A 10,432-nucleotide genomic window follows, 5' to 3' on the forward strand; every position below is an offset into this window, starting at 1 on the left:
ACCATTTACCTTTGACAAGGCATCCTGAAATAAGAAGAAGAAATCGAAATTCCTCATCGCCCTTAGTCAATTACCAGGGGTACGTGATCAGTAAAAATACAAGATATGCATTGCATACATATTCGTTTGTAGGTAATGCTTGTTTACTTGCTCAATGGTCATGGTCAATGCTCATGTAGTTTCGACGAATGTCGAATGGCAAATAACGCCAGAATTATAGACGTTTGAAAACAGATCAAAGTAACATTTAACGTCTGATCATAATAAGTATAGTTCCTGTTTTGAAAAGAACTCTGGCTCCAAGCATGTTGAAGAAAACGAACTTTTTATAGGTATCACGGACACCAAAATGTCAAGTCTCACCTCTGGACGGGAGGTCTCACCTTGTCCGTGGGGAAATTTGATCGGGCAGAAGAAGCTACATGTGCCGCGCTCTTCGCAGCATTTTCGGAACACGTCCTTGTTGTTTTGATAGAAGAGACAGCACGCGAAGGGATCTGAAAAAAGATATAGGAGTAACGCTATTCATAACTCATGAGAGCTGTGAACATTACCTGGAAACTGAGACTTTCCTTGTCCAACTATCTAGCCGGTACACTATCTGCTTAACGAGTTGATGCTGCATTAACTAAAATGATAACTCAGTTCGTAAGCACACGGTAGTTTAGTTAGTGCCCAGAGGCTCCAGAGTATCGTCAACCAACTATTCTGAAAAAACTCACCTTCTTTATCGGATAATTTTGGTGGACAGGTATAGTCGCATGTTCCCTCATTTTTACAGCATTTTTGGTACTTCTTGGAGTTGATTCCGTAAAATTCACAGCACGCAGATTTATCTGAAACGGGTTATGAACTAGATGCCGGCAGCGCTCTTGCGTTGCCTTGGGCCAGAATTGGAGGAACGGACTGAGGGCACACACCGGGCCAAACCACCGAAACCCAGACTGAGCTTGGACTGAACCTGAAACCAGCCGAAACATCCCAAAAATGCTTGGAAGCACGTGAGATTGGTGTGGATATCTACCTACAGTAAGATATGAATTAACTGCGCGTGCGTAGTTCATGTCCCAGGCACCCCAGTGCAGTCATTTTCATTACACCCTGTAGCGTGTGGCTAGTTCTATCAGTGTACCGACTTTTGTGTCGCTAGCTCGACGTTTCCCGTGATCAGAGGATCCCTCGTCAAAACCGTTATCCGCCCCCCGCACGCGCAGCTTGCACCCCTCGGATATTATCTCGCCGGAATGTCGTGATCAAATGTATTCTTCTTATGACCTGCAAGTTTTGAACCAGTTAGAGCTGCCGTTTACCCTGCAGGCGTGGCAACGTACGAAGGGGTGCAATCTGCTTGCACGTGCATAGCTCATGCACCACAGAGTTTAGCTCAACCAAATATGCATTATTTTGGAGGCCTTACTTGGGACTACCATTGAACCGATTTTGAGGTTGATAGCTTAAAATTTCTTTGAGCCAGAGGACCTCACGTCAAAACGGTTTTCCGACCCCAGCACGTGCAGCCTGCACCCCTCGCAGACGGTGACCCCCCTGGAAACTGGTTCAAGGTGTTACCGATATGTCCCGCCAGTATGGCTTTGCCCGTGACCTCGGGTTGACCTGTAGCCTTGACAAAAAATTTCGTGTCACCGAAACTTTGAAGCGGAATAGCATGTGCCACGAAGCACCGAGCGAACCGAGACCAGCACCAAAAGTTTACCTCGCCGGAGACGAGTCGAACGGTCCCACTTTCGTCCCGATCGGTCCACCCATTTTGACTCCAGGTCCAAAAATGCTTGGACAAACTCACTCACATACTCACATACTCACATACTGACAAACAGGCTTGGCCGAACTTTTCTTCAGCGACCCACCAATGGGAATTTCCGGATGCAAAAGCATGCTATCGCATGCTTTTGATTCTCCAATTCTGGATTAGGATTAAGACACATGACAGTTATTCTTTTATATAGGGTATCTTATATATACACTACTGTTTAACTGGTATATAGTAGTCCGGGCAATGTAGATATATCGCTATGCTAAAGCATGAAAATCACTGCCTAATTTAGGTATTAACTATTAGCTGCAGACCAGGGGACTGATGAGATCAGCATGAAACATGAAACAACCATATTCTGATACCTGAATCGGTACTATTTTCTCACAGGTATGTCCTTTATCATGCGTGTACGTATGTCCGTCGAGGGATATATTGTGACATAAATTATGAAAAATGTCTCTCCTGAAATATCAAATTGCATCCGTACATATGATCTGCACCTTTGCCAGTGTTTTAATGGTTGAAAGAAACTTCTAACAGCTTGTCACCATCGAATGTCAGGGGTCAGGGACCAGGGGACTCAGGGGACTCACTGTTATACCCCGAGCTGTGCTCTGTCTCAAACCTTTGGGTGTCGTGTCGTCTTGGGTCAGCGCCCATTGGATGCTGCCCCCGAGCGCCAGCAGGGTCAGCGGCTGACTGAACACAGTCGCCATCTTGTTTTCGGAGATCGGCAGGAGAAACAGTTCACCTGTAAACATGATCAGTGGCAGACGTGGCAGAAACGGCGCGTCGGCGATGCAGCCAGTAATGCCCCAAGATGAGATTCAATGCAACTGAAGAACGTTGCCAACGCTATAAGTATAAGATATCTTTATGAGACTTTTGGCGTCCTTTGCTTGTAATGTGCGGCACTCACTGACCAGTGACCAACGTGTAAATCGCACTCACCTCCGTACCTATATACCTTGATGAAGCGGCGTCAGCAGGTGCCCTACCTCTCTGCCAGTCCGTACCGTGCTGCGATGTGTTCCGATCGCCAGGTCCGATGATGCCTCAGCTTATACCGATCCGATCTCATGTTGCGGTCTGTGCAAAACCCAGCTGGCGGAAGTCCGTTATTTGTTTGTCAACGCTGCAAATGTACTTCCAAACAAAACTGTGTCATGACGTGGCTCGGTTATTTTGTAGGGACTGATTTTGTTTTCATCCGGCCACATCGCCGCAATCTGCCGCAATCTGTCTTTTCTAGCTTTCGTCCTTTTGCAATATGTATGTAGTATTAATACTTAACAAAGTGATTGAGAATGACTAATTTCTATTTATGTGTGATTTTAGCACTGAGTTATTAAAGCCTATCCAACATCACGATTAACCTGCTCTTCGCTGGGGAGAGGGGGAGAGGGGGGGCAGAATCTGCCCCTTCAAAGAATGCAAAGAAAGCAGCCACCTCTGGCAAAAGCCAATCGTCAGCCAATCAGCATGCCGTTGGTTTGAACTACGCAATATGATTGGTCAACGCGTAAAAAGCTTCCGCTGCATTTAGCCTCTACTAAAGATGGAAAATAATTCTTCCTATCAGGCGCGCACACATAATTTTTGAATGGAAGAGGCACGACCTGCAAACTGGGCCCCCATGCCGAAGCCCCAAGCCGAAAAAGTTGCCCTAAGTAACATATATGGACTCAAGTCATATGGGCCTGCTGGGGCCCAAGATAGTCCCTCTTGTCATTTCAATCATTTTTGCTCATTCTAGACGGTTTTCGGCAGTCTAAAGATTAGGAGCCCATTTAAAGACCATTTGGGGCGGTCAAAGGCTGCTTCAGATGCCCCTCCCCCAATTCAAATGGGGAGGGCACGGGCCCATGTGCCCCTTTGTGTGCACCCTTGCTTCCTATATTAAAATATTGTAGCACGCGCAGTGGAAGGGTTCCGAGAACCACGCCCAATGGAAGGGGGGGGGGGTGGCAATTGTCGCCCCTCTAAGATCTCAGCTCCTATGGAAGCTAAAAAACGAAATTTGAAGGTTGGGTGGGCGGCGGAAAACTCTATTGCGTGTTAACCCGCGCACCGACGGGGGTCTGCGCCAACTTAGTACCGACGGGGGGGGGGGGGCGGATGACCGCCCCCCCCCCTGAGATCTCGAGAACGAAGCAAGATAGCGACAAGCGGTAAACGGCATCGGATACGCACGGTCAAGATCTACAATTTTTACAAAGGTCATTTTCAGGTCAGGTCAAAGATGACGTCACAGGGGTCGAAAAAGTCAAAATGGCGGCGCTAAATATGGAGAGAGTTTTTCTCGAATAACTTTCGAATTAGTCAAGATAGGAACAAACTAAGGGCATCATCGTGATCCTCTCGTCAATCCGCATCGAATGATATATATGTTGACCTCGAAAGGTCAAGGTCAAAGGTTGACCTCAGGTCACGTGACCTCGAGGTCATCATGTATATCATTCGATGCGTCTTGACGAGCTGAACACAATGAGACCATCCACGCGTCTGTATCTTGTTCCTGTACGGAGTTATTGGCCAAAAACCTTTGGTGACCTTTGATGACGTCACATGACCTCACAGCTGCCCAACAGCAAAACAGACCTCAAGGTAGTGAAGGTTGATCGTATATGAAGTCATGTATGGTATATGGGGCCATTCCGACCCGTTTTAGTGGTAAAAACAGGGAGTTGATTTTTCCCCCATTGACTTATAATGGGGAGGTCGCGAAATTGACCTGACCTTAGGTCACCGATATCAAAATTCCGAGATAAACGAATTGTAGCTACTAATGACCTAATAACATCCTGCGACTTTCAAAGGCCTCCGACATCTACTGTAGCTCTGGCACGGTGACAAAGTTGCAAAAAAGTGACTTGAGGCTGGGTCATTCAAAGTGACCTGGTGACCTGACCTTGAAAGGTAGGAGGTTCAAACTTGCACACCATGTGTAAAATTGATAAGGGAATAGTCATACCAAATTTCGCGGCGCTACGCGCCGCGGTTTTCCCGCTATTCGCGAAAAACCTCAGGGGGGGCGGATATCCGCCCCCCCCGTCGGTGCGCGGGTTAATGTCATAACACTAGGTCAATCAATATCTTCACGGTCAAATGAGGTCAAACGTGGTCAAATTTGCTATATGAGGGACTACTTTGTGTTTACACGCCAATAACTCAAAAAGGTACTGAGCGATTTCCTTACTTCTTTCACTATATCGACAGCTCATACAATTGAGACAGATATAAAACTCGCCTTGTCACAGTTGGTCATTTGTCCACTGGCTGCAATCATCAATAGGTATGTGATAAGTGTAAACCTAGGGTCTGAAACACAGGTTATTTATCTATATATATATATATATATATATATATATATATATATATATATATATATATATATATATATATATATATATATATATATATATATATATATATATATATACTAGAGGTACAGGTTTACGCGATAACTGTATGTTTTGAGTTATGTTATGTTACGGGTGCATTAGTTTGGGTGATTGACTTGTATTTTTAGATGTATTATTTGGATAGATTTGGGTAGCTGTTTTTAATTAAACTGTAAGGGTTGGTGATAGGTGCGGTGCGGGGTGTTCAAGTGTTTTGTATGTTAGGCCCTTTTTGAACTTAACCCTACCCCTACCCTACCCTACCCTACCCTACCCTACACTACCCTACCCTACCCTACCCTACCCTACCCTACACTACCCTACCCTACCCTACCTATACCCTACCCTACCCTACTCTACTCTACCCTACCCTACCATACCCTACCCTACCCTACCCCTACACTACCCTACCCTACCCTAACCTACCCTACACTACCCTACCCTACCCTACTCTACCCCTACACTACCCTACCATACCCTACCCTACCCTACCCCTACCCTACCCTACCCTAACCTACCCTACACTACCCTACCCTACCCCTACACTACCCTACCCTACCCTACCATACCCTACCCTACCCTACCCCTACCCTACCCTACCCTAACCTACCCTACACTACCCTACCCTACCCCTACACTACCCTACCCTACCCTACCCTACCCTACAATCCCCTACCCTACCCTACCCTACCCTACCCTACCCTACAATCCCCTACCCTACCCTACCCTACCCCTACACTACCCTACCCTACCCCTACCCTACCCTACTCTACCCTACCCTACGCTACCCTACAATCCCCTACCCTACCCTATCCTACCCTACTCTACCCTACAATCCCCTACCCTACCCTACCCTACCCTACCCTACCCTACCCTACCCTACAATCCCCTACCCTACCCTACCCTACCCTACCCTACCCTACCCCTACCCTACCCTACCCTACCCTACCCTACCCTACAACTACCCTACCTACCCTACCCTACCCTAAACTACACTACCACCGACAGTCCAAGTTTCAGCTAAATCATCCCAGAAACGGCTGAGATATTGCAAAAGCAAATTAATTGTATTTACTGGCGAATCCCCTTGGCTAGCGGTGCCCTGTGTCGGCCTTCGTTGTCAAAGGTCAACGACCTGCCGGCTCTGATGCTTTCACTCAGTTTTTTAAGCGAACAACTGAGCCTAAAGCACGTGCCCTCTGCTCGGCGCCGGTCGCGATTCTAATGCTAACCCTATGGCGCACATGAGCACGCGCCACGGGTGCACCCCTGGCCGCATCGTGCCCAAAATTTAATACGACCTGTTGAATTACGTGACCCACGCGGTCGTGAAAATTTCACCCTCCTGCGTCAATCGACGGCGCCGCAATAAGCGTTTTTGGGAGTAACACCGACTGCGTAACCCCGACGGCGGCGTGGGCGGCGGCGGCGGACTTTTTATAAGATTTATAATAGTAGATAGACTAGAGGTACAGGTTCACGCGATAACTGTATGTTTTGATATGTATGATTAACGGATGCCATGGGCGGCGCCACCGGGGGGGACGGGGGGGACAGGTCCCCCGCTATCGAAAGTTAGGGGGGTACAGTACCCCCCTATCGGCGAGGCCCGTTCAATAGTTGATAATAATGCATTGTAAAGTTATCCGTCGCATTTAATGCATCGTTGGTTAATCAAGGCAGGTTCTGAATAAAGATTGCTGTTGGGATGTATCGCAGGGGGTCCTGGCCATCTGCAAAAGGTGTGGAGCTGTGATGCCTATAAGGTGATCGGCAGGGCCTCGGGGATCGTGCCCCCCCCCCCCTTTTGGGGCGCCAGGCAGGGTTATTACCTCCCCACCCCACTGCCAGACCCCATTGCCGACAAAACCAAGTTAACTGAAATTCCATAGATTTCCGTTACTATATGGATATTTTCCATTCCTAATTAGTCAAATTCAAGCATGGCAGCTCTACCACAGGAACCATTTGAAATCTATGCCATTTAACCCCAGCACTTGTGGGGAGAAGTGTTCGGATAGATCACAGGCAGGACCAAAAAAGCACGCAGTAGCCCAAGACCTTATAATTGGGTAGCATCGGCTCCCTCTCGTCAAGGGGTTCGATAGCACTCGTTTTTATTTTCTGCAAAACTAAGTTCGGTCGGCGGCCGAACGGCTGGGGGTCTAATCGAGCCCCCCCCCCTCCCCTTCTTACGTCAGCGGCTGTGAAAATGCCATTACCAGCTGTTGAAACATGGCAGTTGCTTTTGCATGAGTGCACGAAAGTGTTTTAGGTACGTGATACGTGAAAGGTTCTACATGGAAACTGAGATACACCAGCTTATCAAATTGTGCTCACTGTGGTGCGCTCGGTTTTACCTTGACTAGTCTTTGAATTCTGGGGTGAAACAGACCAGTCAAGAAACATGTTCCATAAGGAGAGCCACTAATGCTAAAGAGATGAGGGATGAGGTTTCCAGAGACCTTCATTACCTCCCAAAGGGGGTGCCCCGCCATTTGCCAATCCCCATGCTGTGTTGTTACGATTGGAGGGTGAATATGAGAACGATGCAGGTCGTGCCAGCTCGATCATGACGAACACAATGGTGCCGACATCACAGCTCTACTGCCATTTTTGACGAAGTTAATCATTAAGGACCGGAATCCTACCCTGAGGCATTTCACCTGCAGAGGCCGCCGGACCTGAGACCCTTTCACTCAATTTTTTTCAACGGTGCATGCGGCATGCGCTCGTTTTTTCCCGCGAAGCTCTTGGTAAGTAAAATCCATCAGAAAGTGTGATCAAATAACGGCTGGTGACCTTCCATGACCTAGCATGACCTTTTGAGTGACCACCAATGACATGACTACTGACGGCTAGCCATTAGCTGCACCCTGCCCGTTGCATAAGGATCAGGACGTGGTGATGTCATGATTCTGAAATTATATTGCAGTTTTGGCGCACTTGTCAGAGCAGAAGACATTCCCACTTTTCCTCCATGACTATATGATGGTGAAGCCATGAAGCTGACCAGACGTAAGATCGAAAATTTGAAAGTACGAAACGTAAGAATAGTTGGCACTGCTACTCGACACTGACCGACCGGTCGCGAACTTCCCGCCTCCGGATTTCCAGTCGGACACCCAATCCACTCGGCCACGCGGCCAGTATCCCTAAGCAATTCGCAGCTTGTAGGAAACCAGCTTTGAGTTGGCAAGACTGCAAATTTTGATTTAGAGGCAAGGATGCTTGAAAAGGTGATCGATCTTAGGTGTCCTAGGATAAGTTTGGAAACGGGATGCACCATTCGATGTGTTTTGGGCTTTGCCAAGTTTCGCGGCGTTACGTGCCTCGTGTTTTTTTTTTTTGCATATACGATCAGTATCTACGTTTGGAATTTTCGGACAGCTACAGTCCCCGTCCCCCCCTATCGAAAACCTGTGGCGCCGCCCCTGACGGATGCATTAGTTTGGGTGAAGAAAGTTGCATTTTTATTGGTATTATTTGTGTAGAACTTGGTAACTGCTTTTAATTGAACTGTAAAGTATGATGGTGATGCATGCGAGTTGTGCGAGCCCTTTGTAAGTTAGGATGTTACTCAATGCAACCCTACCCTACCCTACCCTACCCCTACACTACCCTACCCTACTCTACCCTACCCTACCCTACCCTACCCTACCCTACTCCTACACTACCCTACCCTACCCTACCCCTACCCTACCCTACCCTACCCTACCCTACTCCTACACTACCCTACCCTACCCTACCCTACTCCTACACTAACCTACCCTACCCCTACCCCTACCCCTACCCTACCCTACCCTTACACTACCCAACCCTACCCTACCCTACCCTACCCTACCCTACCCTACCCTACCCTACCCTACCCTACTCTACCCTACCCTACCCTACCCTACCCCTACACTACCCTACCCTACCCTACCCCTATCCTACCCTACCATACCCCTACCATACCCTACCACACTACCCTACCCTACCCTACCCTACCCCTACCCTACCCTACCCTACCCTACCCTACCCTACCCTACACTACCATACCCTACCCTACCTTACCCTACCCTAACCCTACCCCTACACTGCCCTACCCTACCCTACCCCTACCCTACCCTTCCCTACCCCACCCTACCCCTACACTACCCTACCCTACCCTACCCCTACCCTACCCTACCCTACCCCTACACTACCCTACCCTATCCTACCCCTACCCCTACCCTACCCTACCCTACCTTACCCTACCCTACCCTACCCTACCCTACCCTACCCTACCCTACCCTACCCTACCCTACCCTACCCTACCCTACACTACCACCGACAGTCCAAGTTTCAGCTAAATCGGCCCAGAAACGGCTGAGATATTGCAAAAACAAATTAAGTGTATTTACTGGCGAATCCCCTTGGCGAGCGGTGCCCTGTGTCGGCCTTCGTTGTCAAAGGTCAATGACCTGCTGGCTCTGATGCTTTTCACTCAGTTTTTTAAGCGAACAACTGAGCCTAAAGCACGTGCCCTCTGCTCGGCGCCGGTCGCGATTCTAATGCTATCCCTATGGCGCACATGAGCACGCGCCACGGGTGCACCCCCGGCCGAATCGTGCCCAAAATTTAATACGACCTGTTGAATTACGTGACCCACGAGTGGTAAAAATTTCACCCTCGTGCGTCAATCGACGGCGCCGTAATAAGCCTTTTAGGGAGTAACCCCGACGGCGGCGGCGTGGGCGGCGGCGGACTTTTTAAGATTTATAATAGTAGATTACTAGAGGTACAGGTTTACGCGATAACTGTATGTTTTGATTTATGTTATGTTACGGGTGCATTAGTTTGGGTGATTGACTTGTATTTTTAGCTGTATTATTTGGGTAGATTTGGGTAGCTATTTTTAATTGAACTGTAAGGGATGGTGATAGTTGCGGGGTGTTCAAGTGTTTTGTATGTTGGGCCCTTTTTGAACTCAACCCTACCCTACCCCTACCCTACCCTATCCTACCCTACCCTACCCTACTACCATACCCTACCCTACCCTACTACCCTACCCTACCCTACTCTACCCTACCCTACCCTACCCTATCCTACCATACCCTACCCTTACCCTACCCTATCCTACCCTACCCTACCCTACCCTACCCCTACACTACCCTGTCCTACCCTACCCTACCCTACCCTACCCTACCCTACCCTACCCTACCCTACTACCCTACCCTACCCTACTCTACCCTACCCTACCTACCCTACCCTACCCTACTACCCTACC

General features: G+C 48.5%; 1 long non-coding RNA gene across 2 annotated transcripts; it reads right to left on the reverse strand.

The window, feature by feature from the left end:
• LOC122370754 lies at positions 1-2,927 on the reverse strand. Of its 2 annotated transcripts, XR_006254604.1 has the most exons (5): positions 2,737-2,927; positions 2,403-2,528; positions 723-836; positions 384-497; positions 1-24 (listed from the first exon to the last, which is right to left on the reverse strand). It is a non-coding gene; the product is annotated as an uncharacterized LOC122370754 (long non-coding RNA). The 2 variants fall into 2 exon arrangements; XR_006254603.1 differs by lacking the exons at positions 2,403-2,528; positions 2,737-2,927 and having other exon boundaries at positions 723-928.
• Between the last annotated feature and the right edge of the window lie 7,505 nt (positions 2,928-10,432).

Source organism: Amphibalanus amphitrite, unplaced genomic scaffold (genome assembly GCF_019059575.1).
Source record: "Amphibalanus amphitrite isolate SeventyFive unplaced genomic scaffold, NRLGWU_Aamphi_draft 001165F_arrow, whole genome shotgun sequence".
Taxonomy (NCBI): Eukaryota; Metazoa; Arthropoda; class Thecostraca; order Balanomorpha; family Balanidae; genus Amphibalanus; species Amphibalanus amphitrite.